The sequence below is a fragment of the Amblyraja radiata genome, chromosome 12 (genome assembly GCF_010909765.2).
Source record: "Amblyraja radiata isolate CabotCenter1 chromosome 12, sAmbRad1.1.pri, whole genome shotgun sequence".
Taxonomy (NCBI): Eukaryota; Metazoa; Chordata; class Chondrichthyes; order Rajiformes; family Rajidae; genus Amblyraja; species Amblyraja radiata.
The window spans coordinates 37731134-37744692 of record NC_045967.1 but is presented as its reverse complement, the minus strand read 5'-3'; the positions used below and the strand labels follow the sequence as shown (position 1 = coordinate 37744692).

Genomic DNA, 13559 nt, shown 5'->3' with positions numbered 1-13559 from the left:
AATTGTATGACAAATGATTTAACTACACAGCTCCTCCATCTTTGCATAACATCTGCTTAATTACATCACCTTCAGTGATGTATGATGCCTTTTATGTAATTGCTGCAATACTCGCGATTACCTTTTGTCATTGTTACTAACAAACTGTCAATAATATATAGACTTATTTTTCCCGCATTCCAGAATCTGCAATGTGCTGAGGAGATTCAATGGGTCAAGCAGCATCTGAGAGGGGGGGATGTGAAGGTTGGAACAGACTCAGTCCTGATGCAGATGAAAATCCGCCCCCCCCCCCCCCCCCCAGATGCTGCTCGACCCATTGAGTTTGTCTAGTTTGTTTGTTGCAAGTCATATGTTCTTATACTAGGTCACATATTGCAATAACGTTCACATTAATTATCAAAAAACTAAAATTCTTTCCCAAACAAACTCCAGCTATTTGATCAAAAAGTACAGATCTTAAATGCAAATTCTGACTCTCTCCACCAAAATTATTTGAAATGCTTTTTGTTTCAACTTTAAAAAAATGTAATATCCAATGAAATAGTTCTGCCAACATTCAATTTTCAGAGTACTGTCATGGATAAGTTCAAGAATTGCATACAAGCAGTAAATGCTCAGCAGGCTAGGCAGCAGCTACAGAGAGAGTCAATATTTCTGCCCTAAGTCTTATCAGAACATGAATGAACAGAAACATACAGCCAAGTATACAGTTCCACCAACCTTGAAGTTTGAGCACGTTAGACATTGAAACAACTGTAAGTCCCTGTGGTTTATAACCTCATCTTTGATTTTTTTTAAAAATCCAACAAAAAGCTAATGACAAAACTAAATGCCATCGCCTAAACTAATTTTTCCATCTCTAACGCATCTGCTTCCAAGTGTTGACTTTCCACTCTAGGACATCTGAGGTCTTTTTTTTTAGTAAACATGGTTTCCCCCCCTCACCCATAAATCCTCTGTATCCTGTAGTTCAGTTCTCGCTCCCCCTCGACGGATCAAGGGTAGAGTTCTCCTGGTCCGTATCATTCACCCGCACATCGATCTCCGAAGTTTCCACCACCTTCCACATGATAACATCACCAGTCACATCTTCCCATCCCCATCTCTTTCTGCTCTCCACAGAGACTTGCTCTGCAACTCCCTGGTTTACTCATCCCTTCCCACCCAAACCACCACCTCCCCAGGTACCTGCAACCACAGCAGATACAACACCTGTTGCAATACCCCCATCATATCCATCTCAGGGACCTCGCAGTCCTTCCAGGTGAGCAAGTGAGACAGAAGTTCACATGCACCTCCCCCAACCTCTTCTACTACATTCAATGCTCCCAATGTGGTCTCCTTTACATCGGCGAGATCATAGGCAGACAGTTGACCATTTTGTTCAACACCTGCTCTCAGTTTGTCAAAGCCTGCTGGATGCCACAGTTGCTACCCATTTTAACTCTGCTTAGGTAACTCACAACCCAAATGGTATGAACAGTGAATTATCCAATTTTAGGTAATTAACCTACTAACCCCCCCCCCCCCCCCCCCCCCCCCTTTTTCCCCTCTTCTCTGTGCCCCATCTGAATTTCCACCCATATTCCTTCCTCCGGCTTCACATTTCACACATCTTCTCGCCTTAACTCTTGTGTTTTCATCTCCAGCCTTTGTCCAACCACCTGCCAATACACCCCCCCCCCCCCCCGCGCCCCTCAACTGTATCCACCTATAGCTTCTGAACTATGGGCCAGATATCAGTTCTAACGAAGGTAGGAAGCAGAAATACAAAGCCAAAACCAGGAATCGTGCAGCTGCTCCCAAATTAACAGCAGGGACGTTTTAGCAATTTATAACCATGTTTTATAGTACTGTTCTGGTGCAGGTCCTGTGAACTACTTAGGAAATTATTACCATAAGGTTGGTGGGCAGCAAGTATATTAAGAGACTGATTTTATCATGTTGTATTGTTTATAGCATGCTTGCAGTTCAGCTGAAGTCTAAGCTCAATGTTTAAGTAATTGTTCTGCACAGACTTGGGAGACAAGTTCATACGGAATGACAAACCACCACATCGCGTAAAATGGGATAATTATTTACTAATACTAGCAGATAAAAATCAGGCATCTGCCGATACTGCAGTCCCGCAGTAGCATCGCTTATTCTTTCACCATGAATGTCAAGTCAGGGGACAAGTGGAAAATCTAGAGATGCATGCAATAAATAGGCCTTTCTAAAAATGTCAACATACCCAAGCCACTCAGATTTACATGCATGCAATACTGTATAAAGAGCATGCTAATGACAAAGATACCCATAACCAATGAAACAGTTCAAGCTTGCAAACTCCTGCCAAATTAGCTGTGGTTGGAGTTGGAAATGCAATTGGACAAATCACAGAAATACGAGAGCAGGTCAAATACTAGGCAGTACGGTTGCGCAGTTTAGAGTTGCTGCCTTATAGTACCCTGGTTCAATCCTGACTACAGGTGCTGCCTGTACAGAGTTTGTACGTTCTTCCCGTGACCTGCAGGGTGTTTTCTGAGTGCTCCAGTTTCCTGCCACACTCCAAAGATGCGAAGGTTGGTAGGCTAATTGACTTGATAAAATTGGAAATTGTCCCCAGTGTTCAAGAAAGTGTTAGTGTGCAGGGATCACTGGTCGGCACAGACTTGTTGGGCCGTGGGGCCTGTTTCCGCACTGTATCTCCAAACTAAACTAAAAGAGATGGAAATCCTGCAGTGGTGACTCACCTCCAGACTCCATCATCTCAAGGCACAAACAAATTTGATGGAATACTCTCCACATGCCTGGACAAGTACGACACTGACAACACGTAAGAAAATTGACATCAACCAGGACAAAGCAACCCAACGAAACATCACTATCAATGATCCCATTATAGATTCTCTCCTCCACGAGCTTACAGTATCTGTAGTACGTCCCATCTACAAAACCTACTGTAGTAACTTGCCCAGACTATTCTAACCGCATCTCCCAATCCCACTCCTACCACCATAATGAAAATAGATAGCAAACATATCTAATATCACCAAATGCAGGTTCCCATCCATGTCACACACTTGAAATTACGTCACCCGTCGTTCATTGTGATAGGTTCCATATCCTGGAATTCCCTGCCGGACAGCACTGTGAAAGTACCTTCATTGCAATTGTTTAGGGTAGAAGCTGACAACCACAGCTCAAAGGCAATTTGAGACCTGCAACAAGTACTGACAATTGCAGCAATGCCCAAATTCTGAAAATAAACAGAGAAAAATAAAACATCTAACAGAATGAGGAGCTGCAAGAACATCGCAGCCTTCTTTTTTTTAAATTTGTATTTATTAGAAGCAAATATACAAGAGTAAAACAAATGGCATATCAAATTGTACAGTTATTGTACAGCTTCAATTTTGACTTTTTAGCATTAAGTTAGAGGAAAAGAAAAGAGAAAGAACAAGAAAGAGAAAAAGTGAGATGTGCAAAGATAGGACCCATAGACTACCAAAGTAGTGTAGCCATAGAGTGGGTAAAAGAAAGAAAAAAGAAAAAGAAAAAAAGAGATAAAAAAGAAGAGAGAGAAAAGTGGTGATATACCTGCCTCTCGTCCCATCCACACCCACCTCACCCAACCCATAGTTGGATTTAAATCCCAATTTGTGTTGCGCTGTACTATCCTTGTAAGTAATCGGTGAAGGGTGTCCATGTCTTGGAAAAATGATCTGGTTCTTCTGCCAAGACAAGTCTAATATTTTCAAGATGTAGTCTTCAGCAGTAGTGGGAAGTAGGAAAGGTAAAGCCACAACTTGCTCTTCTTCACAGGTTCCAGCCATCACAGAAGCCAGTCGAACTGATATAATTTCACTCCACATACCAATAATGTTGAGATTACTGGACTCAGCAAGTTAAAGGGCCGTGACAAAATACCTTTTTTTTTGCTTGCAAAATCCAGGCCTCTGTAGGTTCTCAGTAGAATACAGGCCTTACCAATGTGTTAAAACACGGGAATGATTAGTAACTGCTAGACGGAATGTTCTTCACACTTCAAAAACACATTAACACTTCATGCGACTAAGTGCAATATGTTCAAAGCTATTTTTATATGACAAATATAATTTGTCGCTAACAGTTTTTACGTGATCAGTACACTTTGCGACTTTTACATCAGAGAAGACTGTAAAGAAAGACGGCACTTCTCAGTAAATGAACAAGTTTGCGCCTGCATGCAGCGAGACCCAGACAACATTCAACCAGCAGGGCTCGAAATTAACAGTTGCACGGGTGCCAATGGCCACCTAAAGTCCCGCCGGGCAATCTAAAAGCCGAGTAATTTGGCAAGTGAAGGAAAGGTTGGCTGATGTGGACAGCGGACAGCCTGATGCAAACTGTGCTGGCGTTTCCCCTGCCTTATCCTTGTTCCTGCCTTGACCTGTGGAGTTGTTGCTTGTTTGTGAACCAGCGGCTCAGGCAGCGGATTGGCGTTCGACACCGCTGCAAATTGTTCTGTTGCTGTTGTTCCCTTAAAGGGCCTGTCCCACCTTGCGATTTATTTTCGGCGACTGCGGAGCGTCAATGACGGCTTTAAAGGGCGTCAGTCACTGACGCTCCGCAGTCTGTGACCAGCGATGTGTCACATAGAATAATCCAACCACATATTTGCTTGGAAGTGGAATGAAATAATATAAATTGCATTCATTGCAACGTGTAAAAAGAGTTGAAATACTGTATTATAATTTTGCTGCATGTCATTGTGGTATATATCATGTCTTGATTGGTGAATATGTTTAGTTTGTGACTTTATTTGAAGCAGAAATAATACGTGAATGCTTCATTGACCATAATTCCGTCTGGTAACTACGCACTTCGTCCGAGCACATTATCGCACGCGTCATGCAAGCCGTCTTAAATGACCACCTAAACTGTCATTCGGCAACCTAAAAAGCTGCCAAGGTTGCCCGGCTGGCAACAGTGAAAAAAAAGTTAAGTGAGGGCCCGACTCGGGATGTGATAACCTGTATGTAATATCTGTGGCATCCACTACAGTGCCAAATACAAGGGAAATCTAACTAGGAGACACAAGAGACTGCAGATGCTGGAATCTGGAGCAAAAATGAAACTGCAATAGGAACCCAACAGGTCAAACAGCATCTATGGGGGAAGGAGGTGAGGGTGGGGGGAGTGAGGGAGAAGGAATTGCCAGTGATTTAGGTCAAAGCAGATTTCAACAGTTTTTCCTGCTTTGGTTACCATAACCCATAGCACCCAGACACTTAGTTGAACTTTCAACAAGAATACCTGCCTTTTCTTTGGAGGGAATAGATCTTCTTCAGACTGATGGAGTAGGGCGAGAAAGCTGGAAAAGAGAGGTGGGGGATGGAGAAAAGCCCAGCAAGAGTCAATGGATTCAGGTTAGGGACTGGTAAATGAAATTATTTATCATGCAAATTTAAATTAAAATCATAAAAACTAATTGCGTGGCTCAGGTTCTATTGCAAATAACTGTGAGGGCCGAATATGAATATGGTCATGGCTGATCATCTAAAATCAGTACCCCGTTCCTGTTTTTCCCCCCATATCCCTTGATTCCGTTAGCCCTAAGAGCTATATCTAACTCTTGAAAACATCCAGTGAATTGGCCTCCAATTTCACCTACATCTTTGTTTTTCTCTAATCCTTTGTCCTTTCTCAGGATCTCAAGAAGATTATTGGGACACCGCTACCAGCCTTGGAGGGCATCTACCACACACGGTGCCTCAGGAAGGCCGTCAGCATCCATAAAGACTCCTCTTGTACCCTTGTAATGGACTGTTCGAACTACTTCCCTCCGGCAGACGTTACAAGTCCTTCTACGCCCGCACCTCCAGACTCAGGAACAGCTTCATTCCCAGAGCTATAGCGGCTCTGAACCGGCCCTGCTGAGTGCCCCCCACCCCCATAGACTGTCTCCCTCGGATGGTCACATCGCACAGACACATCTGCACTTTAGTCTGTTTTGACTGTTTTGACTGTTTTACTGTTCTTTTTTCAAACCATGTTCTTGGGGTATCTAAATCTAAATTTTATTAGTTATTTAAGTTATGACATCGGATGGAAGCTGCATACCAAATCTCGTTGCACTTATGTGCAATGACAATAAAAGATATTATTATTATTAATAGAATTCACTCTCAGAAACACATTTTCCAAAGGGCAAAGGACTCCCAGATTTTTCAAGTTTGCCGATGTAGCCCACGTCTACCGATCATCATCATTACGGCTTTTCTCCAGACAACCCCGCTTGCAATCACTCTCCTGCTGTGCCATCCAGCTGCATCATCTTAAAAAAATACACAGTGCTGGTGTAACTCAGCGGGCCAGACAGCATCTCTGGAGAACATGGATAGGTGACGTTTCGGGTCTGGACCCTTCCCTAGATTGTTCTCTAGAAATGCTGCCTGAGTGAGGTGAGAGTTACGCCAGCACTTTGTGTCTTTTTTTTGTAAGATGCAACAGTTCCTGGTTTCTAGCAGCATCTAAAACTTGTTGACTGGATAAAACTCCATGGTTCCTGTTGCTGCTGTTTCCCAAGACAAGATGCAAAGGTTGAGCGAGCATCGGATAATGCATTAAAAATTGTTGCACATGGCAGGAGTTCTAACAAGCTACACTCCCATTTGAATATTACAACAGCCACTGGATAGACTTTACTTTAGACTTTAGAGATTCAGCGCAGAAACATGCCACCGAGCCCGTGCTGCCCAGCAATCCCCATACACTAGCACTATCCTACACAGTAGGGACAATTTACAATTTTACAGAAGCCAATTAACTTACAAACCTGCACGTTTTCAAAGTGTGGGAGGTTTTGGAGCACTGGGAGAAAACCCACACAGTCACAGGGAGAACGTACAAATTCTGTACAGACAGCACTCATAGTCAGACTTGAACCCGGGACTCCAGCACTTTAAGGCAGCAACTCTACTGCACCAAATAAAGCTTGTAACTTTCAAATTATTGTGCATATAAAACTGCTTCCATATTTCTGCCCTTTCCATGACGGCACAGTGGCACAGTGGTAGAGTTGCTGCCTTACAGCGCCAGCGACCCGGTTGTCTGTATGGAAATTGTGCATTCTTCCTGTGATTGCGTGAGTTTTCTCCGGGTGCTCTGGTTTCCACCCACTCCCCAAAGACGTACAGGTTTGTAGGTTAATTGGTTTCGGTAAAATTGTAAATTGGTCATAGGGTGTAGGATCGCTGGTCGGCGCAGAGCTGGTGTGCCAAAGAGCCTGTTTCCGCTTTGTGTTTCTCGAAATATGCTGAATAAATATGATTGCACCTCATACGCCAGCCAAACTGGTGTAAAGTTGAAGAAAAGCATGCAAACTGCATCTGGCTTCTCAGTTCAGGTTGCTCCAGCCCCAGTCTCAGCAGCAAGCCCAGGAGTGGAGTAGGAGATGAGATGTTCCAGCATCCAGTACAACATCCAGTCAAAGGTGTCAGGAAGTAGCCAAACTCAAAGATATAATTAACCGGCCAGTCTAAAGAGGGCAGCTGGCTAAAGATCAGTTTGTTCCAGCCCATTGTTCATCATTGCTTAAGGACTTTTGTGTGTCTTAAAAGCAATCAGAGACGTAGCCAGTTACAGCTAAATCACCAAAAAATATCAAATGAATCAACCTGTCAATACCTTCCCGAAAACGGTTACTAATTTCTTCACAGTTCACTAACCTCCCAATTTTATGCCCTCTACAGATTGTCAAATTGCACCCATGCCCAAGTCATCGATATATATTAAGAAAAGCAGTGGCCCTGATACAGACGCCTGAACTACCCTCCAATCTGAAACAAGTGCCACTCAAGATGGCGGCGCTGGCTTAACAGCTGCGGCCCACCTGCAGTCCGTCTGTTTTTTTATTTCGTTTTGTTCTTTGTCATGTCTTAGTTAATTTTGTTTTATTAAGTTGTGTATGTGTGTGGGTGGGGTGGGAGAAACATGCTTTGGTCTCTTCCTTCGGGGGATGCGACTTTTTCTTCGGTCGTATTCCCCGTCTCCGTCTGCGCTGAGGCCTAATTGCGTAGCTGGCGGCACCGAAGCTGTAGCAGCGGCAGCAGCGGAGACCTGACTCGGCACCGAAGCTGTGGCGGCGGCAGCGGCGGCAGCGGGGACCCGGCTCGGCCCTGGAGCTGCGGCGGCGGCAGCGGCAGCAGCGGAGACCTGACTCGGCACAGAAGCTGTGGCGGTGGCAGCGGCGGCGGCGGCGGCGGAGACCCGACTCGGCCCTGGAGTTGTAGCGGGGGCGGCGGCAGCAGCGGAGACCCGGCTCGGCCCTGGAGTTGTAGCGGGGGCGGCGGCAGCAGCGGTGACCCGGCTCGGCACCGAAGCTGTGGCGGCGGCAGTGGCAGCGGCGGCGGCGGAGACCCGACTCGGCCCTGGAGTTGTGGCGGAGGCAGCAACAGCAGCGGAGTTTGAACCGTCGCCTCGGCGCAGAGGGAGAACAAAGAGGGAAGAGACAGAGACTTTAAGATTTTTGCCTTCCACCACAGTGAGGAGGTGTTTGGTGAACTCACTGTGGTGGATGTTAAATTTGTGTTGATTGTGTGTTTTTGCCATTTTTTTAAATTATATGTATGACTGCAGGGAAACAAAATTTCGTTCAGACCGAAAGGTCTGAATGACAATAAACCGAATCTAATCTAATCTAATCTAAATAATAATTTTCACTGGCAGTCTTTTTCCTGTCACTTAACCAATTTTCAATTGATGCTGGGACTTTATTTCTCGATGACATGCCTATTATCAAATAGGCTATTCACCACGTGCCTTTTGGAAGTCCATATAATTGCATACACAAAACCTTACTTAATTTCCTCCACTCGTTAAAACCTTTATCAAGTTAGTAAATATTCTTCTTTAGAGGGCAGTGAACAAAGGGTTCGAATATTTTTTATATCGATAAGCAAGTGAATTAAAAGTTACTGGAGCAGGTGTGTTGGGACTTCAGGTTACTAAAAGATTTGCCACGATCTTCATGAAGGGTAAAGCAGACCTGTTGGGGATCCAAGCAGCTTACTCCTGTTCTTAATTAACTATTATTCAAATGGCTTTTTTTGCCTTACAGTTTCTTATCTTGTTTCGCAGCTTTTCTGAATCTTATAAAATAATTGCTACTCCCTAAAAGTTCTGCCGCTGATAGTTGGTCCTCATTGCCAAGAATCAGATCCAGTAATACTTCTTTCCTCATTTGGCATCAAACTTACAATATCTGAACACTTGTCAAAAATCCTACCCCTCTGTGCTCCATATTATTGCTATCCCAGTATCCGTTTATTCTATCCCAGTATCTGCCAAATAATATTTATTTTGAAAGCCTCCTTAGCACTACTTTTTCTTTTTATGTCTGAAACTTCCCTGCATATTTGGTCCTAGCAGCTTGTAGGAACCGCTCATTTAAATTAAATAAATTCTGTCCTTGATGTTCCTGGTTCTCCTCTCACTCCAATGTTGTAACTTTTTTTTTGAATCAATAGAACCCACCCCTCTTTTACATTAATTAGATTAGATTCAATTTATTGTCATTGCACATAGTACAAGTACAGGTGCAACGAAATGCAGTTTTGCATCTAACCAGAGTGCAAAGTTGTAAAGTGCTGATTAAGACAATATATACAAATGCGGATATAATGGTGTATGTACATAGGTATATACATATATACAGATAATTGTTAAGGTGCAAAAGATTGACATGTGCTATATTCTGGTGAATAAGAGCTTAACTATAAATTATATAAACTATAAATAATACTGATGAGAAGTGGGGGGGGTCCTTAATAATCCTTAGCCCACTGGTGCGAGACCTGAGGCTCCTGTACCGCCTCCCTGATGGGAGGAGGGCAAACAGTCCATGGTTGGGGTGTGAGGGGTCCTTAATGATTTTGCCAGCCCGTCTCAGACAGGGCAGCCATGGCAGGGAGCGGGGCACCAATGATGTGATGGGCGGTTTTCACCACCCGTTGCAGTGCCTTCCTGTCAGCTGTGGTGCAGCCGCTGTACCACACCTTGAAGCAGGTGGTCAGGATGCTTTCTATGGTACAGCGGTAGAAGTTGGACAAGATCTGAGGGGACAGGTGAGCTTTCTTAAGCCTCCTCAGAAAGTGGAGGCGCTGCTGCGCCTTTTTAATCAGTTTGGCGGTGTTGAGGGACCAGGACAGTTCCTCAGAGATTTGTACCCCGAGGAATTTGAAGTTGGAGACACACTCCACCTCAGTCCCGTTTATGTGGATGGGGGTGTGTCTGCCGCCTCTGGTCTTCCAGTAGTCCACAATGATTTCCTTCGTCTTCTGTGTGTTGAGGACAAGGTTGTTGTTGGTACACCAAGCTGCCAGGTGCTGGACCTCCTCCCTGTAAACTGATTTGTTGTGGTCAGTGATCAGTCCTACCACCGTGGTGTCGTCAGCAAATTTTATGATGGAGTTGGAGCCATACATAGGCATTTGTTCATGCCATCCCTGTTTTTCATGAACATCTTGGGCAAAATATATTTCTGGATGGGGGAGTGGTATGGTGGGGGCAGGTGGAATTCAATACTGCTTTATAAATTTAAACCCATACCTATCGGGAAACTTGGTTTATACCATGCATAATTTTTCCCCTCAAAGCCAAAAAGTGCTGGGAAAGACACTCAGCGGATCTGGCAGCATATCTGGAGAACATGGATATGTGCTTTTGTGTCAGGAATCCTCTCTCATCGTCATTTATCGTGCAGGATTTGCAATCTCAAGGTTGGCTTCATTGAGACGAATGATCTGTATTTTTATTGTTTCTCAGAAAAATTGTGCAATGCTACATTGTGTAACGCACAACATATGATTGCATTCATCCCTACATAATGTCTTGAATTATTCAAATTCCATTATTCTCACATGATGTTTTGCATGATATGTTATTTTGAAGGTTCTTTCCTTCTTCAGGCATAGTTGATCTTTATTTTTCTGAGCACATCATTGACATCCAACACTTTTGCTTCACACAATCTGCAGAACAGGAGAATGGCTTGCTGATATAAGCCTGCCTTATGTCTGAATAGCCACAGGAATTGTTTTAATATAAATTAGTAAGCCATTTTAATCTTGTTCTTCTCATCTAGATCCCCCTGACTAAAGGTGGGATAAGACTGATATAATTTTTTTTTTAAATAAATTGGTCATCTTGAGCATTTGGATTAAATATTAAGCAAATTGCAGAGTCAGCCTTCGTCTGCCTTTTCGGCCACTGCTTACCCCATTGGTACAATAGTCCGCAGGTCTCACATTGACCCATGACCCTCCTCAGAACACACAAATCCAGAGAGGATTATTTGATCCCAATGGACAGCCCAAAATGCACCCTGATCATTGTTGCATAACTGCAGTGCTTATTAACATGGCAATAGAACACTTTTTTTTTTAATGGTTAAAGGTCTACTTATCACAAAGACACTAAAATATTGGAAGTTCCCCTGATGAAGAACAAGGTTGTATATTTCACAACCTTAATAATTAAGTGGTACTTGCTAAAAAGATATTTCAAATTGATACAGTCTCTTTAGTGATACCTAACTATTGTTGACCTTGTAGCATGTTCTAGTAGCAAAACCGAGTATATGACTTTGTACAGATTATGTTGTTGCTTTTAATTTTTTTTTAAATGTGCGTAAACTGTGAGAATAGGAGTGGGTAAACTATGTTATGTAAAGCTCAGTAGGGTGTTTGTATATTCATATACCTTGGCCATTCAGTACTGTGTAATGCAGTCACTTTCCACATAGGTTACTTGTTGTATGTAGGAAGGAACTGCAGGCGCTGGTTTAAACCAAAGATAGACACAAAATGCTGGAGTAACTCAGCAGGACAGGCAGCATCTCTGGAGAGAAGGAATGGGTGCCGTTTCGGGTCGAGACCCTTCTTCAGACTGACATATCTGATTCCACTTCCAAGTATTTAAAAATAGTAAACAAATTATACCATTGCCATCTTTTTCTTTGTTTGTCCAACATTCCCATATAAATTTCATAAAGATCAATTAAACACCTCTTAACATTTCTTAAAATAGATACCTTACCATAAATGATGCATTTTCTGTCCTTTAACTAATCTTCTATCAACCTCAATCATGTGCCCTTACGTTGTGTAATATCCAATATCTCAGTCAAGGAGTTGTGAAAATCCAGATATGCCACACCCACCTGTTTTCTCTAACTATCCTGCTGATTTCATCCTTAAAAATATATTAATTCTTGATAATCTAAAGATTTTCCTGATATCAGGTTAACTGATCTGTCTTTATCCCACCCTCTCACTTTTCTTGAATGTGTGTTTCATCCTTATCTTTCTGCGCGATTATTTTGGAATCCAAGGAATTTTAGATCAACTGCAATTCTTGCCCAAAATTTGCTACTTCTGTAACTTTGTACATTTCTCTGTGATATGTGTCACTTAGTCCAGTGGATCAGTGGCTCATAATTCTTCTAGTACTTACTCCTTACAAGTATTAATTACTTGATATTCTCACTGTGATTACACCCCAGTTTCCTCACTTTTTGATCTATTTGAGGTAGAAACAGATTTTCAATTTATTGTGCTAAATGTGCATTGGAATGCACCTTTTGCTCAGTTTCTGAAACTTAATTCCTTGATGTTCAGGACAGCAACACCCTCAGGCATTATTTTAAAAGACTGACAGGCAGGATGAGGAAGTATTAAATATTAGTTCATGTTCCATTCATTCATCGACAACAAGTTGATTTTTAGGTTATGTAAGCAAGGAGCTGGACTGAAGACACAAGGAACTGCAAACGCTGGAATCTTGAGAAAACCACAAAATGCTGGAGAAACTCAGTGGATCAGCAGTGGAGGGAATGAACAGGTGACGTTTCAGGTCAGGAGCCTTCTTCAGACTGATTGAAGTAAGGGTAAGTAAGCCAGAAAAGAGACGATAAGGAGACAAAACCTAGACTGCAACTTGAAACAGGAGTACATTTGACATCCCTAGATATGAAAATAAAATGTTTTGCAATTTTCTGGGTGAAAATAAACTTGTTTAGAGTTATAACATTTCCAAGAGAGTACAAGTCTGATTGTTTACTGTAAGAAAGGTATTCCTCATTCTTCCGAGAGCATCAGTCTTTGTCTGCACACACCATACTGCCATCATCCCATTAAGACGCAGTGATTTTAGTTGGCTGCCTTCCTTTCACATTACTGTGTGTTAAGTCTCTTCCCAAAAATATACTTCATCATGGACCAGATGTTCTGCAGAGTTTCAAGTGCATTTTAACCAATTGAGGCTAACAGGTGTCAGTATGCAGGAAAGAAATAGTTGAGTGATTGACTGGTGCTGCAACAACACCCTCTCACATGTCAATAAAACGAAGGAACTAATTGTTGCTTTCTGATAGGGGAAGTCAGGAAACCATGCATCAGTTTTTATGAGTAGGTAAGTGGTGGAGAGAGTCAGCAGCTGCAAATTCCTGTGTGTTAACATCTTAGGTGACCTATTCCGGGCCCAGCACATACATGTATTTACAAAGAGGGAACGGCAACACCTCTACTATC

The 13559-nt window shown here is 42.8% G+C and overlaps 1 protein-coding gene across 2 annotated transcripts in view; it reads right to left on the bottom strand.

Annotated features, from left to right (window-relative positions):
• The window catches only part of zdhhc9 (zinc finger DHHC-type palmitoyltransferase 9), a 75452-nt gene that overhangs the window by 38012 nt on the left and 23881 nt on the right, over positions 1–13559 (bottom strand). The gene's annotated exons all lie outside the window — the stretch shown is intronic.